Raw genomic sequence first — 22,143 nt, 5'->3', positions numbered from 1 at the left:
ATGTGCTCAAGCCAAAGATTAACCTTTACGGAAAAAAAATTAAAAAGCAATGCACATTTAATTGAAAAATTTTAAATCTTCCCCTGAGTAGGAAGAGGTTAGAATGACTATAAAAAGTAGTTGCTATCCATCTGATATGTTATTTAGAGAATCCGGCTTTGAGTCAAAGAGATGAGGGACAAGAAGGGGAGTGGAAAAGACAGGAGTAAAGGAGAGGGGAAGGAAGAAGGGAAGGAGGGTGCAGATAAGACTGCTTGATTCAGAAGAAGAAATAAAAAAGAGGAAAGATTTGAAGGCTACTTCTTCACAGCCATATGGGATAAGCGACAAAGAACAGGCCCTGCTATTAGTGAAAATAAGCTGCCAAAGTACAGGACCATGCAGAAAATAACAAAGCATTTAATTATACAGTGACAGTTACAGCGCTGGGGATTTCCCAGAGATTAATGGAGCAGCTGGGAAGAGTCGATGGCCCTGGGGACAGCCAAAATGATCCCAGTCAATGAATAATACCCAGGAAAAGCCTCTTGTTAACTTTGCTATTAAGCAGAAAATGGAGGAAGACTTGTGTGCCTAGTTTGTTTTTTTCTTTTTCTTCCTATTAAAAAATAATTAACATAGGGGAGAGATTGGTTTCAATTAAGATTCCTAGAGAGATAATTAGACAGTTTAGCTGATCTTTCACTATTCAAATCTCTAAGGGAAAAACTGTTCCACTACCCCACACTAAACTGGGAGTTATGACCAAGATAATTTTTAAGGAGTTGGGAATGAGGGAAGAATTGACTTTATAATAACTGAGCTTTTAAGAGGTGGTAGAGCCAGCATTCAAGTCAACAAGTAGGATTAAGGCACAATGATGAAATCTAAGTAAAAGACATTACTTTTTTTGGAGAGCAAAGTTTACAATGTACCCCAAAATAAATGCAGTATTTAGCATAACCAAATGCTAAATATTAAGACAAAATATAAATATAGTTTGACTACCAGCCAGAAAATTCTTTAGATCTGGGGTCTTAGCACTATTATTAATGTGCTCATACTTCAGCGACTAGCCATAACACTGTTAGCTCTTGTTTGTGAAGTACAAATGTGAATTAAGGCCGTACATATTTACTGCTTCTTCTTCCTTTGGCTATTTTTAATAGCAAAATGGCTCAACTAAATACGTTGAGACTTTTTTTTTTTTTTTGAGTTCACTAGGAGAATTACACTGAAGTAAGAATTTACTATAATTTTATGTGGCTACATATTGTTTTCCTCTACATTACCAGAAAATAGGCAAATATTGAAGATATGAAGAAACAAATATCAAAGGACCTAGACAATTTCTTCCTAACAGAGTAAACAGTAAGAGAGAACACCAAGCTGGGTTACAGTTCCAGAGCTAGAATGGGCTCTTAAACAGGCAGCAGTCTTAGTTTAAGGATGGGAAATAGATATCCAGAGAGATGGAGTACTTACTTGCCCAAGGACACAAAGCTAATAAGTGGCCAAGTCAAGACCATAACTTCCGTCTCCCACTCCCACCCAATTCAGTGTTCATGTATTTCTGCCAGCGTTTCCTTTTCCTCACATGGCCAGCCTTAATGCCTCCTTGATGAACAGATGTTTATCTTTTATGCTCTAAGAGAATAGGGTTTTGACACAGGATAAGAAAGCACACTCTGCTCAAAGATCCAAGCTTGGGTAACCACCGTTACTTGCAGAAGGTCACAATGTCTCCACAGATATATTAAAGAAGTTACACAAACACATACACAAAGATTTCTAATCTATTAACATTCTTCTTTGATCATTATGCATGAAGAAACATCCAGAAAAGAGGCTATGTAAAGTACGTCAAGGAAAAAGGGATGGTCTTTGGGGTCCGTTCTTGCTCCAACACTAAATCCTACCCTGAGAATGTCATTTATCTTCTCTGAACTTTGGCTTTACCAAGAAATGGAGATACAAATATTTTACATACTAAGTGTAAAGATGAAGATGAGATAACATTTAAATTGTATTTAGCATGTAGTGTGTTGTACATAATGTGTGCTTATGTCAATAGCATATTAAAATTGTATTTACCATATAATGGGTATTCGATAATAAGATTTTATTTGTTCTTCCTTAAAACGGCTTTTCTAGCCAAAATTATAATTCTTAGAGAAAAATAAATGTTGAGAGAAGAAAAATAAACTTGAGGGAAGGAAAAATCTATTATCTCCTCAAAATTTTTCATTCTCCACTGGCAGCAGTTAAGAGGAAACCCCAGATCCCCATGTCCTCTTGGAGTAAAGAGAGAGATCTCTGATTTCTTGCACCAAAGGAAGCCATGGTATTCCACATTGTCCCTCTTCCCAATAAGTCAAATAGAACTTTCTGTGATGATGGAAATGTTCTATATTTACACTGTCCTACCTGGGTTGTTGAAATAGCCTCCTAATTGGTCTCTCTGTTCCTACCCTTGTTTTCAATCCCTTCTCCCCAAACACCCACCATATTGCATTCTTAGCATAGAAATTATAGTATTATTAAAATATAAGCCATATCATGTCACTGTTTTGCTTAAAATATTCCAGTAACTTTCATCTTTTCTGACCAATCTGTTTAAAATTGCAGCCCTCAACACTGTTTCTATTCCCATCTTTATTTCCCCATTACAACTACCATCATCTGACATAATGTGCATTGTAAATATTTGTTTTCTTATTATATCTCTTCCCTTTTAAAATGCAAATTCCATTGTTTTAAACTAGCTTGTTCATTGCTATATTCCGATAGCCTTGGACCATGGCTAGCAAATTGTAGGTGGTAACTGAACAATGGTTGAATAAATAGTTCTATAGCTAGAATATCATGAAGAAGAGGCTTCCTTACAAATTCCATCACTAAAAGCGAAGGCTAACAAGTGAAGAGCTTTATGAATCCCACCTTTAAAATTTATAGAAAAAGCAGAAAGCCACAGCCTCCTAATTATCAGGTATTTCAACAAGGATACAAACCAGAAGCTTGACATTAAGAAATCTGTATGATTTTTTTAGACTCCGTACATTCCCAAGTATTTTCATAATCATCTATCCATTTCCTAGTAGTAAGTTAAAATGTTACTTTTCTTAGTAAAAGTAAGAGGATATACTATATAGAGTCCATCTTAGGGATGAGATTACAGGGGTTCAAAGAACTACAAGAATTAAAGCAGATGATGATCGCTTAAATAAAGCCTGAAAGCACCTTAGGCCCACAGGGCCTACAGTAAGGGCATAAGAGAAAATAGGAAGCCAGCTTGGGTAGACAGCAAGTCCTCAGAGTATAAACAGTATAAACCTTTGGCTGTTCCAACACGCAAATGTCATTGGTAATAAGTTATGGCCACAACATAGTTCTAGGTTTGTCCAAAGGTGGTAAGATATTCTCTAATTTGTAAGTTAACTCAGTTCTGGTACTAGAGCCAAAGAGAGTTCTTGATATTTGGAACATCCAGGTTAAACAGCTGAAAATGAGGACAGACATGGGAGAGATCCCTGGTTTAAGACCCTGATGATGGACAGAGCTAACGGTAGGCAATATAAAAGAGAGAACAGAGGCATCTGGAACAAGTGTATTCATTTTCTGTGGCTGCATCACAAATTGCCACAAACCTGATGGCTCAAAGCATCTTTTATTATCTCATAGTTTCTTGAATTAGAAGTGTCACCATCCTGCTTAGGGTGTCACCAGGATGCAGTCAAGGTGTCAGTTGGGGCTATGGTCTCATCAGAGGCTTGATTTGGGAAATATAAACTTCCAAGACTTTTTAGGTTGTTGGTAGAATTCAATTTTTGTGGTTGTAGGATTTTCTTTCTTTTCTTTCTTTCTTTTCCTTCTTTCATTCCTTCCTTCCTTCCTTCCTTCCTTCCTTCCTTCCTTCCTTCCTTCCTTCCTTCCTTCCTTCCTTCCTTCCTTCCTTCCTTCCTTCCTTCTTTCTTTCTTTGCTGGCCACTCTCAGCGGCTAGAAGTCACTCATATTTCCTCGTCATATAGCCCTCTCACGACATGTCACCTTACTTCTTCGAAGCCAGCAAGGGAGTCTCTCTCACTCCAGTCTGCTAAGACACAGTCTTATGTAATGTAACTTAATCACAAAATGACAGCCCATCACTCTCACCATTTTCTGTTGGTTAGAAGCAAAACATAGTTTCTGCCTTAACTCGGTGGCAAGGGACATAATTCATTAGGGGCTCTCTTAGTGTGTGTCTTCACACCCACATAAACATCATCACAGATCTCCAGATAATCATATCAAGTCGCAGGCCACTGCCATACATGATAGCATGGATCCATGTGTAGACTAAGAAATGACTTACAGATGCTAGATGTGGGATTGAACATTCTAAACAGTAAATCTTCCCTCTCCTTCACCACCTTCATATAATCAAGCATTAACTTCTGTTGAGTATGCCTTCCTTTAAAGCCTCCTAAATCTGTCCATTTTCTCTTTAAAGCACTCACTGTTATGTCAAGACTACTGCCATCTCTTGCTAGGAACTATTGTGATTAGCCTTGTAATAGGTCTCCCTATCCCACTGCCTCTATCTCACACCCCTGTTTAATCTATTGCTCACACGGAAGCCAGGATAATTTTTCTAAAATTAAATCTGATAACATCATCCTTAATTAGAGCTCTTTACTAGCTTCCCCTCACATTTAGGTTAAGTTACAAACTTCTTAACATGACTTGGTTTCTGCTTACCTTTCTAGTTCTCTTTGACCTCTATGAGCCAACCAAGTTAACTTTTTTTTTTGGTTTTCAGACGTTACATGTTTTCTCTTGCCTCCATTCTTGCAACGCTGTTTCTTCTGCTCGAAACATATCCCTACTCTCCCCACCCCACCCCCCGCCGCTGCCTCCTCTCTCCCCAACCAGTCCCGATTTGGCTAATTCATACTCACCTTCAGCTCTGTGATCTCTGATGCCCTCAACCAAAGTTAAGTGTTGTTTCTGCATTTTCCCATAGAACCATGCACTTCTTTTATCCTGGCACTTATTGCTTTGTCGGGATTTGTCTGGCTTGTTAGCTGCTAAATCCCTGAGACAAACAGTGATTCAACCTAGTGTCTGCTGAGTAGCTGTTGAATGAAGAAACGCCAAGTTTCATTGTAAGCAGCACGGTCCCAGATGCCTTACACTTCATTTATTTTCCAGTGTTGAAAACTATAGAGATAACTATCATCCACACAATAGTTTTTTTTTTTTTTGAGATAATTACAGACTGACAAGAGAGTTGTAAAAATAGTACAGAGCTCCTTATACCCTTCACTCACGTTCATGTAATGTTAACATTTTACATAACCATAATGCAATGATCTAAACTAAGAAATTAATGTCGGTACAATACTATCAACTAAACGGCAGATTTTATTTGAATTTCACTGGTTTTTCCAATAATGTCCTTTTATTCCCCCTCTTCTAGGATACAATCCAGGATTTGGTTGTCATGTCTCCTAGCCTCCTCCAAGCTGTGACAGTTCCTTAGTCTGTCTTGCTCAACCTTGACCATGTCAATGAGCACTGGACAGCTCTTTTTGTAGAACGTTCTTTAGTTTGGGGTTTGCACAATTCGATTGAGATTATGTATTATTGGAAAGAATGTCACAGAGGCTACGTGCCTTTCCCAGTGCCTCATATCACCATGTTGATATGTTTTGTTCTTAGTCATACTAACTTTTAGTACTTGGTTAAGGTGGTATCTGCCAGGTTTCTTCACCACAAAATTATTATTCTTCCTTTTGTAATTAATAAGTGTTCATTTTAAAGGGAAATACTTTAGATTATGCAAATGTTCTGTTTTCGCTTAAACTTTTACCCACTAACTCCATCAAGGTTGCCTGCAGCAATTATTACTATGGTGTACTAATATTCTGTTTCCCTCATTCATTCTGTATTTGTTGATTGAAATTGTTTTATAAGAAATAATGTCATTTCTTCTTCTTTTATTTATTTACTCGGTTATTTGTTTATATCATATGGACTTAAGGATATCCATTTTATCCTTTGGGTTATCATCAATACAATTATTGGATTTATGTTATTTATTTTGCTCATACTGTTCCAAGTCTGGCCACTGGCAGGGCTTTCAGGTTGGTAGACAGGCCTCCATCCTCTCTTATTTTTCAGAACTTCCTACTTTCTGGTACTACCGGTGTTTCATGCTCATCTTTCACTTGCTTGCTGCAGCCCTGGAACCAACCACTTCTCCAAGGAATTCTGGTTCCTTTAATTGGAGAATTACACCTGCCTCTCTGAACACTGTGATAATCTTAAGTTTACGCTCCCCAAAGAAAGATAAACTTAAAATGATAGTTACCTATATGGGTCCATGACATAATGATGGACACAAGGCAATACAATAGAGCAGAAAGAGCGCTGAATTTAGAGCGAGGAGACAATCCTGATTATCTGGCATTTTGAGGCTGAGTCTGGTTTGCATAGAAAAGATATTGTAAGTAAGAGAAATTATAAATATCATTGCCAATGAGAGAGAGCTGCCTGAGAGCACTTGGCAATTATTTCCCCTGTAGGCGTTTTCACGTCCCCAAATTCCAGTGGTAGGCAAACCATTCAGGTTATGACTCTAAAAAAGGAAGCTTGCTTCCTCTTTATTCTCTACTTTCCCACCCCTCCTCCAACAAGAATTTGAATCTGAGATTTCATTTTGCCAGGAGGAAAGAATGTAAGTACCTTTACAAGAACAATCAAAACAATGACTCACAAACTCTGTGCAGGGATTTAAGATAATTTCCCTGTTTTGAGAACCTTCAGAGGATTATGCTAAATCGTACGCTGAAGGGTGTAAAGGAGAGAGTGTGCAGCTGGAGGATATCTACATTTTCTTGACACAGATTCACAGGAGCCTGGCTGGACTCTAAATAACAAACAGCGACTACCTTCAACATTCCAGGACTGCTGATAGGGAGCAAAGGCAAAAGACAGTTAAACATGATCATAAGTGATCATTCAGAAGTCACTAGAAACTGATCTCTTGACACACTTTTTCCATACTCTCTCACATATTGTTTGCTGCTCCCCAGTTCCCAAAATATATATGTTCTCCCCTCAGAACCTATGCTTTTGAAAATAGGTTTTATTAGACTGAACGTTTTTAATTCCCCCTCTTCCCCTCAAAAAAGTCTGATCTCCTGAAAAAGGTTGGTCCTCAGTGAAATCTGCACTGGGAATGCTTCTCCCTTTTACTAGCATTCCATTATCTCAGATTCATGCACTATATATACAGTCTTGGTGTTGTTTAAAAGCCTGGAGCCCATCTCTTCCAGGAATGCTTAACATGATGTCCAGCGCACAGATGCCAAGACGTTCTATTTTGCTTTATTGGTTAAAAGCAATTTTGTTGTCAGTAGCAGGATCTCTTGCTATGTCTATTTTTCACCCTCTGGTTGCTGTAGGATACTGAGCTCACTGTCTGACCACTGAGAACCTGATGAACTCCATAGAGAAAATCTTACTGGTGGTGGTAGAGTTTCCAGGTATGATTTCCACAACCATCTCGATATCTCCTATCTCTGCAAGACCAATTTCTGGGTTGCCAGATGGCATATGGTAACATGTCAAGGATTTACCCTTTCACATCCATCAGAAATTGAGAGTTTTAAAATTTGTTTTGAAAATATCTACGTGTATTATCTTCCAGCACACACTCTGTGGAAAAGTTTAATGTACTACCCAGAAAGCCAGAGAGCTTATCAAATTAATGATTGCAAAGTGACTTGAGTAAAGCTCTGTGCACATCATTATAGTCATGGCTAGTGAACAAATAACTGCTGAAATGGAAAGGTTGTAATTAGCCACCCAGAGGAGGAGGCAGGTTGAGGAGACTCCCACGCTGCCTTCGGGAGTGTTGCTTTGGGCAAGTCCAAAAGGGCTGAGGATGAACCTAAGGTGGCAGAAATAAAATGAGGCACAAACTTTGTAGGACCACCTCAACTCCCCTTCCCTCCTCGCACATAAGTGGCACTGCCCTGAATGCCAAGGGTGCCTAATTAGGAAACAAAAAGCTGGATCAGCAGAGAGAGATCATTGTTAATCTCTCCGTCTTCTCTGCCCACTCATTTTCTTCCTGCTAACTAGGTGGCCTTCGCTATGTTCCATGAATGATTGTGTATCCCGATTCTGTAACCACCCGTGGAAAATCTCTACTTACCTCGTTAATGCTCAGCAAACTTGGCTGTGTTTGGTTTTGTTTTGTTTGTTTTTTGTTTTTCTCTTGTTGGTTTGGTTAATTACTTAAATCCATTAGCATTTATTTGTCTCAAACTGAACTGAGGTCAAAAGAAAATCGGCTCAGGAAGGTGGGAGGAAAAAAGTGTTGGCTGCCATATGGCACCGAACTGAGGCAAGCTGATACCTAGAAGTTGTATTACTAATGATAAATATACTGTTAATATACCATCCTCTTCCCCAGACAGCTTACAACTTTGGTTCCCATCCTATGCTCCTGTCCCTAAATCATGGTTTACCTGGGATGTATGCAAACTTAAGAGAAGAGCCACTCAGTCAGATGGCTTTGTGTTTTGTGTATCTTGTGCTACTATACAAGCGGAAAAGACAAACGTGGAAAGGACATAGCCATCCACCCCTAATGCTCAATGGGCTGCACACGGTTGCCACCCAAAGTGACACACGCAAGCTGCGTGTGTGACCTCTGACCATCTGAGGAACATGATCTGATGACTTCCCTCCTCCTTTCACTACATTTAAGATCTGGAAGGGTTTGGTGAGTGAGCCCTCTCTAGTCAACAATTTGTTAAACAAGATTCATCGTTAAGTCAAATGAAAAACTAGCCCAGTAGTAGAGGTAGGTGGGAATGTGCACATCGCCCATCCCAGTGAAATGGTGTGGATGCAGAGCTTTTATTTACTTACGGGGAAAAAAAGAACATTTTGTTCTACCCAGGCACAGTTTTTCTGACTACAGAGATGATCCTGGGTTCTTGGACAGAGATATTAACATTACCAGTTCATTACAAGGCTGGCATAAACATGCTAGAAAATGACCTTGTCTTAATCATTCTTTTCCCCCGAGGAAGTATCTCTCAAACAAATGCAACCCCCACGCATGGGCTTCATCTTAGTGACTGCGTTCAAGTTTAAAGCTCTGGTGTAAAGGTCAGTCAGGACTCATCTGCTCCCAAGACCAAGGACCTTGCACCAAAAATATGCTGAGTCAACTCAAGTAAATGCATGAATGAAGGGAAAGCTTCTGATGACTGGTAAGCTTTTAGTTTCCTCTGAAAACAAAACCCATGCCATCTCTCTGGGATGAGAAATTGTTTTTAAAGAAGTTTAGAAGTGGCGATTCCCCAGTTACTCTCAGTAATTCATTCAGAGAAAGGTATTTTATACCTAATCATACTGGAGAGGAGAGGCTATTCTTAAGCATTCATAGTATAGTTTATATCTTATAAATACTGTGCCATCCTTCTTAATTGCTGCCACTGAAACAAAACAGTTCTAGGTAAGAATAAGAAGAGGAATAAGAAAGGCCAGGAATGAAGGAGAATGGTTCTGGTCATAAAATAGCCAAACTTCCTCATTGTTAGCATCTCGAGGGACCACAGGCCTCTCCAATCACAGATCAAGGGCTTCAATCTCATGTACAATAACAATCTCATGTATAATAACTAATATGGACTGAGCACTTATGAGTTGTAAGGCACTGTTCTAAATACATTCATGGATTATTCCACTTAATACTTATAATGACAACTGAGGCAGTCTTTCATTTTCTAAATATTTATTGAGCACCTAAAATGTGTCAAACACGAGTCTGGGTGCTGGGGCTATTGCACTGATCAAAACACAGAGGCATGCCTGCATTCTGTGACTTACTCTCTAGTGCAGCCAGGAAGCAGTGCAGCTAGGATTTGAATCCAAGAAATCCAGCTACTGGGCTGTAAAATTATTATAGTTATTAGCAAGTATCATGAAATGCAGTCTCTTTTAGAGATCAGCGAGGATCTCATAAATCACAAATAGTTAAATATGAAACAATTTGGAGATATTTGCATTCTGTGATAGATACTACCAGAGTGCTGAGATTGATCTATTTTTGATTGGAATAGTATGAGCAGGGCCTGAAACTAGAAAGAGCTAGCATTGCAGTAAGCACAACTAGGTTCAAGTTTTGGCTCTGCTCTTTATTACACGTATGCCTTGGGCAAGTTGCTAAACTTCTCTGAGTCTCAATTTCCTCATATGGAAGAGAAAAGGTATAATAAGACCTAATAGCTAGTCCAGTAACTTTAAAATGTGGAGCTTGAGGAGTTCAGTTTGTTTCTACCTTTATCTTTTACAGAAAAAAGCATTCCAAAATGCTTCGTTTGTTTGTATTTGTTCCTCAATAAAATAAAACACTTTCACTGTAATAAAATTACAGTAAATTTTGATCATTCAAACTAGAACATATTAGAAATAAAACCTATCAATAGTGTGAATGATATTGGAACTCAGCACCAGATGCACGGGACTTAAAAAAATTTGGCTGAGCAGAAAGAAAAGGTATTTGGTTGACTATAATGAATATACTATAGGCAACCAAGTAAGATAAAAGTGTTTACTTACTAACTATGGAAATGTTACATTGCATAAATAAAAGATACTTTAAAAACTTGTTTCATGATACCATAAATAAAACACATTTACAAAAGCTCATGTATTCTCGAGATGGTTGGTTTGAGGAATTTCTTAATTTGTACAGAACAAAAACTTCTTTTTATTGAATCCAAAAAAATGACATGAGAAAACTATATGTAAATTTTCCATTTTGCCATCAAGTCTGCTTATGACAATTATTAATTTAAAATAGCACTACCGTAATGTAATTTCAAATAATGAATTATGGAATCAAAACCAATCATCAACTATGATGACAGTGGTCTCTTGCATTTATAAAAAATATCATTATCTGTAACAATATTTATTGACCTAGAAGTCTCCAGCAATAATTAATCATGAATTATTCATGACAGATAAAAGATCTCTAGTTATCTGATGGGATCCAATCCTACCCAATCTGCCCTCATTAAAATGTTTGAAGCCTTCTGGCATTTTGCCCTGTTTAGAAGCCTGATTTTTTTGGTTCACAAGAACATCTTGTATTTCAGTGAAGAAAAAAACACCCTCCTATTGTGATAAATAATGAAGAAAATCTTTGCAATCCGATATTTTTAACACGTGTCATCATTTAAAATTTTTGACTTAACTATATATTACCCTAAATGTTGACATGCTAGGACTTTTATATTTTTAAAAGCTTCTAAGTTTTGTTTTTGGGCCTCTTCAGGTCAAACTATTAATGTATCCTCCCTTTCCACTTAGGATGTTTAACACACTTCACATTTTTCACATATTAAATGTGAGAATTGTGAAGCTCTTCCATCTTTCTTTACAATTTACATCCTCCTCCCTCACAACCTCCTCCACATACTGCTGGGCCTCCAAAGCCAAATACGAAGTTTTAGAATGAAATCATAGGCAGAATTTGAAATAAAAATATTAATTTAAAACTGAGTTGAATAAAAATGTAATATAAAGCTATAAGATCTCTTAGTAGTTTAATCACAGTTTCCCATGTTCCGATTTCTCATTTTTCCCTAGTAGGGAGATAAAGTACTTTTCGTAGATACTGATTAATCTAAGTGAATGTTCCTGAGAAACAGGGAAGAGAAAAGACAAGACAGGGAGAGGGGAAGAGAACATTTGTTGAGTACCTACAATTGTGCCTGGCATTTTGTTGAGATTTTCGAAGTATTGTGGATAAAAACACAGACACCAGAGGCAAACTCCCTAGGTTTGAATCTTGGCTTTGCCAGCATCCCGTCACTACCTGTATGACCCCGGGCAAGTTACTTACTTAACTCCTCTGAACCTCAAGTTCCGCGTCTGTGAAGAAAGGATAATAACAGAGCCAGATTTACTGGTTGTGATGACTGTATGAATTCTTATGTGTCAAGTCCTATAACAGTTGTTGGCTTATAGTCAATGATATAAGCATTAGCTAATTATTTTAATAGCTGATTTTATTATATATCATTTAGTTTTAGTGTACAAAAGCCCTAATATAAGATGGTTATTCTCATTGGCATTTTACCAAAAGAGGAAACTGCAGTGCACCAAAGTAAGCTGACTATGTGCAGTTAATTAAATGGTCTGTTGGACTGGACTCCAAACCTGTGCACCTGCCACTGATGGCAAATGAGGACTGCTGAGCTAGTCCTTCCCATGACTATGGGAAGCTTTAAAAGGATCTTTCTTGTGACTAAATTAGCAAAATCCCAATGCTCTCTTCCCTCCCTAACCATCCCTTCCTGTCCCTTACTTTTATTACTTTGTTGTCCTTTTTCTCTTCTAATTCTAACAGTAATGACAAATGTGAATTAGAAAGAAGAAAAAAAAATCAGAATTTTGAGATTAAAAAAATAAGAAAGTTATTCCACTCCTCACCATAACAATCTTACTGAACTTAAAGTGTTTTAGTCTCGCTGCCTCCGTCAAGGCCTCCCCAAGTATTTCCCACTGATTCTTCCACACATAGATTCCATGGCAGTTATGGCCTGAACTAAATTGTATTTTCTTATTATGATCTAAAATGCTAAATTGCACATACCTCAACACATAAATTACTGATAATATAATAAATAGTTTATTAGATTGCAGCTTTTGAAAACTCACGATGAGCTCTATCCTTTCTTGAGGGCTCTCCTTCTCCAACTGTCTTTTCAAATGGACCCTGAACTTGAATCGAGTCAAAAATTAATCATTCTGAGATCTGCAGCTTAGCTGTATTCATGCCATATAATTGACATCGTGTCCATGTCAACTTCCTAGTTTTGATAATGAATTGTGGTTACAGGGCAAGTTAGGTGAAGGGTACAAAACAACTCTCTGCACTGATCTTGCAACTCTGACGATTTTCTAAAAATATTTCAAGATAAAAATTTGTACCGATCAATCATTCTGCTGGAACAAAAACTATCACTAGCTGATCTCTAATCATAAGTCATAGATGCCCAACAAAACACAGTAAGAACAATCGTTTAGTTCTCTGGACTTCTCCCACAGATACTGACATTGTATCGGGCATTTGGTGGGAGGATGGAGAAGGTGGAAGAGTTGGGAACATAGGAGGAATTTCATAAATATTCATATGGTAAGTGAGAGACATAACAAATAATGGGTTCAATTTGGGGACTCAAGGATTAAAATGAATAGTGACTGTGCTCCTGATTTCACCTTTTTTGGAACACTGTTAGAAAAACAGATTCGAGATATAAAATGTTTGAATGGAAAAATAGTCCCAGGCATTGGAACAAATAACCATTACTCATACTACCATGTGTAGTTGAGTCTTACTCTAAAACATCTAACTCAACATATGTTGCCAAATGACTAGGAAGCTGGCTCAGTCGTTAGGTTCAGTCGTAATTTATGGGGTTCTTAATACACAAAGAAGTCAAATACTTTTCAGACAGATAAATATTCACAATATTTTATTCTTAGTTTTTTGATTTTGGCTTTACCTCTTAAACTACTGCCCAATGGCATAAAACAAAAGATAACTTTTTAAAATACTTTGTAAAAGAAAGGGAAATGCATCATTGAGAAAAAGATGTTATCTTTCTACCCCAAACAGTGGAAACTTATGAACTTTTCTTAATACTGCAGTTCTGTCTACATGACCATTGCGTAAGTTTTATAAATGCCACTGTCAGAGAACAATTTAAAATCATTTTTTTCCAAATGTTGGGGAAAGAACAACTATTGTACTTTAATTTGGTTCTATATTAGCCTTAACTTAACTGGATAAGGTTGGTCTTAATAAGCTCAAGGTTATGAGCGTAACTCCTGTGTGATCTACTTAGCCTCTCTCAGTAGAAAACTTGGTACCATGGTCTTGGATTATCTGTTTAACCTCCAGACACTTAACAGTGCAGTTTAGCCCAACTCACCTTTACTATTGCTATATAGCTCAAAGTATCATCTTAAAACTCGAGCTCACAGCATGTCACAGTTGTGAAGGCTTATACTTTTTTTTAAAAAACAAAACTTACCCTGTTATGATGTGAATAAAAACTTCTATTCTTAGAAAAGCCTCACATTTGCTTTTCCCCCCAGACTGTTTTTTGGCTCATTTAGTCTACTCCCCCTAGAATATTAGTCTCGTGGAGGCAGAGAGCTTGTCCGTTTTGTTTACGACATCATCGGTAACCATGACAGTGCCTGGCACTCAATATTTATTACACACAGCTCGCAAAAATATACTTTTTCAAAGCTGAAAACACTATTTCAAATAGAAATTGAGTACTTAGCAAACTTAACACGGTGGTTCCTAAAATGTGGTCCCCAGACTGGTAACATCGGCATCACCTGGGAACTTGTTAGAAATGCAAATTCTCTGGCCCTTCTGTAGGCCTACCGAATCAGAACCTCTGGGGAAGGGGTAGTGAAACATATACTGTAACAAGCCCTTCATGTGATCTGAGATGGGCTAAAGTGATATCTACCAACATAGAACAATATAGAATATAGAAAACCCTTTCCTGTACTCAGCTCCGATTTGTGGCAGCACTTCTAAATCACATAAATTCAGCCATTTTAGGATAGTATACACACATATCTTTGAATGAGTCTCTGGAAAATGACTTTTTGAATAGAACAGATATTTGGACCAATAAATATTGATCACTGTTATACTTTGTATATAGCAATGTACCTTCAGCCCTAAGAAAAGAATGTGACAGAAACAACAAATGTTGAAAAAAATATTAAACAAGGGATTATAACTGTAAAGCTTCCTCCCAGGCCTCCCTTTTTATGGAAAATCTAAACAGAACTTATTTAATAACCATGGAAGCAATGTGATATGGTGTGAATGTCCCCACATCAAGAGCCAAAGACCTTTGTTTTTCTCTACTAACTTTATTATCTAAAAAACTCATTGAGATTCTTCATCATTTCAATGACCTAAATAATGCTAAAATGGAAAATTCTATGATTCAATAAGAGCATCAAGGGCCTATAATGTTCCCAAACCAACATATTTCTAGATGACAGAAAGTGGGGAAGGGCGATACCTATGCTGGATCAAAAAGGTTCCTGACAGACCAGGGCAGATCAAATCTAACAAAACAGTAGTTAAGAGGATGAAAATGAACTTCTACACCTGGGTTAAACTTGCACATATTCAGGCACAGGTTTGGGAAGGTTTGATCAGCAACAGCACACAGTAAAAAAAAAAAAGACTGCATTTGCAGTAAATTCCCTAGCAGCCAACTCTGTATTCACTGTCACCCTGAAAGAAACAGTGACCTGAGATTGTCTTAGTGGAAGCAAAGCATCTAATAGCAAAACCACAGTTGTGCTCTGATTTGGTCTGGTCATCCCACAGCTGAAACGTCTCATTCATTTCCACACCCCACACTTTCTGGAGCGCGTAGGTACAGTGGAATCGCAGGGATGGTGCTGTGACCAAAAATCATGATCTCTGTAGGGCAAATTAAGTGACTATGATCAACCAGACTATGGAAGAAAAAACTCAGGCCTGCGTTGAGGCATGCTAGCTTATCTCCATCTATCTATCATAAGGAAGAGGGATTTAAAGTGATCTATGTAACTCTACTGGGTTAAACTTAAAGTGAGCAGAAACTAATGAACAGCTTCGGTTCCAAAGAGGGTAAAGTAACAAACAGGAAGAATTGTTGTGATGGTTTTATGTGCCAATTTGGCTGGACTATAGTACCCAGTTATTTAATCAAACATTAATGTAGGAGTTACTGTGAAGGTATTTTGTAGATGTGGTTAACATCTACAATCAGTTGACATTAAGTAAAGGAGATTAGTCTTAATAATGTGGGTGGGACTCATCCAATTACCGAAAGGCCTCTAGTGAAAAAACTAAGGTTTCCCAGAGTGAAAGAAATTCTGCCATAAGATTACAACACCAACTCCAGCCTGCCAGCCTGCTTTACAGATCTCAGTCTTGAGAGCCCAGATAGATGAGTAGATAGGTAGATGCATGCAGAATACATACATACATACATACATACATACATACATACATACATACATACATACGGTATGTGTGTGTCCTATTGGTTCTGTTTCTCTGGAAGACTGTGACTGATGCAGTTGTCCAGGGATGAAATGATCTACTTCCAGTCGTGCTGTGTTCCTGTCGTTGAAGATATTCAAGTGCAGGAGAGAAAACCGCTTTGGTGATAATAGAGAGTCCATTTAAAATATATACCTCTTAATAAAATTATAGGGTGTGCATTGTCCACAGAGTCTAACTCAATTTATTTGTGTTATTGAGGACCCAGTATGTGTTAAATACTGTGTGAGGCTCTAGGGACATAATCATGAGCAGAAATAGCTACTGCTCTGTCTTTTTGGAATGTACATGAATTCTGTACTATGTGCAAGCCACACTAGAACACAGAGTTTATGTTTAATGAATATTTGTTGAATGAATAATTGAATGAATAAATAAAAATATATTTTAAGATGATAGGGAAATATATAGATATATATTTATATATTATTTGAGAAACTTTTCTATCAAAAATATTAATTAGGGGGGCTAGGAGAAAAAGGTGAAGGGTTGAAGAAGTACAAACTAATAGTTAAGAAATAGTCACGGGGATGTAGAGTACAGCATAGGGAATACAGTCAATAGTATTGTAATGGCTACATGTACAGCCAGATGGGTGATATAGTAATTGTGGAGATCATTTCATAAACTATATAAATGTCTAACCAATGTACTGTATACCTGAAACTAATAAAAATTAAAAAAAAAAAAAAGCCCAACTCAATATCTATTCATTTTACACATTTGAAGAGAAAACAAAACCTCTGGATAGTCTGAAACATGATGTACTCGGTAGAGGAATAGCCAACTGCTGGGCTGAGCATGTTCTCCTGGCCTCCAGTGATGGAGCCAGAGAACTCTCCATACTGTTTTTCCAAACAGAACTCTTAAGGAGCATACGGGAAAACTGCATGGGTTTCAATAACAAGAACATCATAGTATTAAGACCACATTTGTATCACACTTGTAATTTTTCAAAGTACTTTCAAAGCCTATCCTACCAATGTAAGTAAGTAAGTAAGTAAGTAAGTAAATAAATAAATAATAAGCAAGCAAGCAAATGAATATATTGTTTGACAGATGAATACAGAGATACTATTGGGATAAAGCTTGTTTCAACCTCAATTTTTTCAGTCAGTACAGTGGTACTTTTTTTTTTTTACTGTTTCATCATATTGACAGACATAGTGCAACATATTTTTTTCTGATAACAAGAAACTTATTCTTAAGCAGAAGATGACTCATCAGTTTCCTTATACTTGATCCAAATCTGTAAGAAATGGAACACTGTGTTGCAGGGGAACTTTCTCATATATACAGGTTGCTGAGAATCTTAGCTATATTGTTCAGCCATACATCCAATACTCCTAAGAAACTTTGCCATGAATTGGTTATTTATTGATTGCTGGAAATTTTTTATAAAACCATATTAATCAATTTTATAAGGTTCATACTACAAAATTCTAATGATCATCTCACTTCCTAATGTAAGATGTTTGAAAGAATGTGGAAAAGAACAGAGTGATACAAAATGAAAACATTTAGTTGCAAAGTTACAAGAGCCTTCACAGAGTTATAAATAAGGATCGCTGGATAACTGAGGTGAGGATCTGTCTTAGACATATATTTATGTATATGAGCTTAACATATTTGCTAATTCATGCTGAAATTACCTATTTCAGACTGCCTTTTCTTTATAATATAACTACTTTCATTTTTAATGGGATGGAAGAAATTATGACTGTTTTTCTGAAACCACATCAATTTTCAAAGGCAGCTGTAGCAACAGAGATGCGTCTGCACTGGAATTTTGGCTTCAAGGCCAGAGTACCACCTTGAAAATTTGGCTGATTTCCCCAAACCCATAAGTTGGAGAAATACCAGGAATAAAAAGGGGAATTACAAGGATGATTTACAATTTTCTTCACTCTCTTCCCTCAAAGTTAGTCCTTGTCAGTTGCCAAGAAAACAAGTCGAAATCAAAATGGAACCGAATGACGACTGATAATTAACTACAGGAAAATATTTCAATGAATACATTAGTCATCAGTTAACAATAAAGGACAACTGAATTTTAGTAACATATTCCAATAGAAAAAAAGCAGAGGCAGAGATATGTCCTTTTGGTTTTGAGAAACAGTTCTTCATTTTGTTTGTTTTCCAATATTGTTCCCTCCCTCATTATATTTTTCTTGAGAAAAGCTTAGGAATTGGTTATTGTTTACCTACAAAATGTTTAACTACCCACCAATAAACAATTGATTTTGATCATTTTAATTTTTTTCTTTCCTTTCATTTTCTCTTTTTTTTTTTTTCTAAGCCTACATATGCTCCATTCTTCACCTTTGCTTTACTTCCTGGACATACAAGAAAAGGTCAGTGTGACTTATGCCTTGCACAGAGGTCTGACTTTGACACATATCCATCAATATATACCTGCAATTTGAAAATATCTTCTTATTCCTCTTGAGATGGAATTAACAGTGAAAATCAACTCACCTAGGCTATTTGCCTCTTTTTGCTTTTCTATCTTTGTAGGTAAAGAAAGGTATAAATGCTTGAAAGCTACAAGTAACTATATCACCATATTTTATGACAACAAAATGGCAATTTTTCTAGTCCCATTCAAACTTGTCTCAATGTTACCTTCCTCCTTTTGGCCTAATCCTTTAGTGAATAATTATTCCTCTAAACACCAACTATGCAAGGAACCAATGGGCTTCATGTCTGGCAATCCTGCAATTTCAACAACCACCTAGAAAAGGCTTCTTCACAGATACACACACACACACACACACACACACACACTCACACACACACACACCACAGGAGCTGTGGAAATTGTACACCCTCTTGAAACATAATCTGTCCCTCTTCTTAATCAAATTTTAAAAGAAAATTTAGCATTAGGATTATATAATCTTTGAACAAATATGACCACGAACTTGATTAAGACCATAAGTAGCAAAAGTACAGGACGGCTGTCAGTGCTCACATTCATATGATGTGGCCAGCTGGGGCTATTTCCTATTCTTGTGGTTCTCAAACTGGACCTAAAGCCTAGGTGCTATTGAAACTACAAATCAGTCTATGGCCACGCCACCCTGAACAAGCCCGATCCTGTCTGATCTCGGAAACTAAGCAGGGTCGGGCCTGGTTAGTACTTGGATGAGAGACCACCTAGGAAGACCAGGTGCTGTAGACATAAAAAATAATAAAAATAAGAGATCGTAAGCTGACAAGGTCCTCACAATCTGTAAGGTCAATCAAGGGTTGCCTTGCCTAAAAAAAAAAAGAAAGAAACTACAGCTCAACCTGCTATATCTTCCTGAAAAGTCCATTTTAGTCACCGGTTTGGGGGGAAAATAATTTTTATATTCAAACAAACATGTATACATATAATGAATTAATATTAACATCTGCATACATTTTATATCATTAATAAATCATGCAAAATAATTACATGACTATAATGAGATGCTTACATACTCCAATTACTCTAGGTCTTTCTCTTCTTTTAGACATACTTTGAAAATAATGTCCAAGAAGTATCATACTATACCATTACATCTAAATGAATGGTTTATAGCTACTTAAGCAGAGGAAAAATTCTAAAACAGAAAGTTCTGTAACATAAGGAAACTGATCTACCCAAGTTACTATTGATATTGTCTTTATTTAATATATACGAGACTATATGAGATCTCATAAATATAATCCAGTGATAAAATACATGCCTATATGTTAAAGCAGCATTTGGTGTTTATTGGAAAAGTCACATTTAAAATCAAAATTGTCCCTGTTGTACTTGCAAATAAGATGAAAATGCCTTTTCAAACTTTTTATAATGGAGAGAGAGAGAGTAAGCAAGAACAAGGAAAAGGAGAAAAAAGTGAATCACTTCTCTTTGTGTGAAGGAAAAAAATATCACTACTTGTTTGTGTTTGGCACCCAATTTCTAGCCCAGCAATCTGAATCTATGAACTTAAGCCTTCACGGATGAGTGCATCAATTGGCTTTTGAATTAGAAGATAGCATTACTCGATTAACTTTGAGACTAACCCTTTCAAGAAATATTTTTAGCAATGGCCCACGATATTCAAATTCTGAAATGAGAATGTCAAATGTGAAACTAAATTTAAAATGTCAGTTTTTTTTCTCTCAGTCCCTCCCATACACTACAAATTTAAAGAATATGAACCCAGGAAGCATTTAAATAAACATGGTGTGCATTCTAGATTTTATGTCAGGTCTTATTACTTTAATTACTTGGAGCCTGTCAGAGTATAGGCTAACACACATAAGTAAGGAAATCTATGTCCTACGTGCCATGTTATGAGGGCTCGTCCCTGCTGGAACAAGAGAAGATGGAATGGGCTCAGAGACTGTGGCTCGACGCTTTGCAGGATCCCCACAGTGCTCACCAGGCTGAGCCATAAAGCTCCCTAAGCCAGCAAGCAAGCTCACTAGAAGACAGAACTACAAGGTAAAATTAGACAGAAGGAAAAAGAATCTTCCCAATACAAAAGAACATGTAAATACTGACACATGAATGTGTGCACACATGCACACACCACTCACATATTTTAACAGTGTTTCTTAGTAATTAATATATTTCTAAATTTTGCCTGCAATGACACGTCTATGGTCAACCCATCAACCAAAAAGTTCTGGTTAATGTTAAATTCTTTTTTAAACATAGAAAGCCTATCTATTAACTGGGCTTAAGAAACTGTCTACCAAACACCAGAAGCACTTTCAAAGTAAAGGTGTTAACTTATTGATGACACTAACATATTTCTGGCTGTTTTTCCAAGATCTCCAAGATATAAGCCATGAGAAGTGTCGTTATAATCATCAGTGGTCAAGCTGTAACTGACATTAACCAGACTTTTGATTTAAAAGAAAAAGAAAAACAAAGTATGTGTGTGTGTGTGTGTGTGTGTGTGTGTGTGTGTGTGTGTGTGTCTGTGCATGCATTAGGTAGCAATAGAGAATTTTTGTCTCATAAGCTTCCTGGCTTTTACTGACCAAAATACGCACAAGAATGTAAATACATCTTTGACTGTATGTTTCACTAAATAACTTATAAATTAAAATAAGCGTTACTCAAAAAATTACAATATAATCTAATTCTTGAGCATTTATAATGTACCAGGTGCTGTTCTAATAAAATTGTATGTAATAACTCATTCAATCCTAATAACAACTCTTAGAGATAGGCATTATTATATCCTTCCTATAGTTGAGGAAATTGAGAAGTAACTTGCCAAAGTTGCCAAGTTCACATAGCTAATAAAGTATAGATTTGGGAGTCAAATCTAATAGCTCGTGCTTTCAACTCCAGGCTATACTACTCTCTGTTAGCAAATGGAAAATATTTTGAGGTCTTATTTACCTCAAACTCCAATTTGGTAGTGAGTGTGGGAAAGTGGATGGGACAGTTAAGACTCGAGGCCTCTGAAGCAGTTCAGAAACACCCAAGTCAAATCGGAGACTCTGAGCCTCTGTCACTCCAAGATATCAAGCTGACTCCCCCAAGAATACTTCTCATGCTGGGCGTTTGGGGAGAAACAATTTGTTTGAACCCATTAGAAGTTCACATCCATTTTGGGGAAGCATATGAGTAAGCAAGGAGCTGCAGTTACATTCCAGCAGGTATAATTTCTTGCAGACTTAAAAGAACAAAAGTTACTAATATGACTGACATGGTCTGTACAGTAAAAAGGAGAACCTGCGGTACAAGGACTAGGCAGAGACATCATATATCCATATTAACAAAATCAGATCTAGATGAATTCTGTATTGCTATAGTCTGGTTTCAAAGTTAATAGATATGAAGCGTTCTTTAGTGGTTACTTTCACTGAACTACTGTTAAAGGTCTCAGAATTGTCTCCCATGGGTAAGTCAAACTGGTAGTATTTTTAAAAGTGAGGTGTGGTTACAAGGTCTCAGGAAAACAGCCTAATGTTGAAATAGGAAAACATCTGCGTACAAATGACAGACAAAAGG

At 37.0% G+C, this 22,143-nt stretch overlaps 1 protein-coding gene and 1 pseudogene across 1 annotated transcript in view; one reads left to right on the top strand and one right to left on the bottom strand.

The window, feature by feature from the left end:
* RERG (RAS like estrogen regulated growth inhibitor) overlaps nt 1-22,143 on the bottom strand; it is a 114,187-nt gene that overhangs the window by 84,470 nt on the left and 7,574 nt on the right. The window lies entirely within an intron of this gene.
* On the top strand, nt 19,217-19,335 carry LOC111747256 (annotated as a pseudogene).

Source organism: Pteropus vampyrus, unplaced genomic scaffold, assembly GCF_000151845.1.
Source record: "Pteropus vampyrus isolate Shadow unplaced genomic scaffold, Pvam_2.0 Scaffold216, whole genome shotgun sequence".
Classification (NCBI taxonomy): Eukaryota; Metazoa; Chordata; class Mammalia; order Chiroptera; family Pteropodidae; genus Pteropus; species Pteropus vampyrus.
This window is presented reverse-complemented; position numbering and strand designations above follow the sequence as displayed.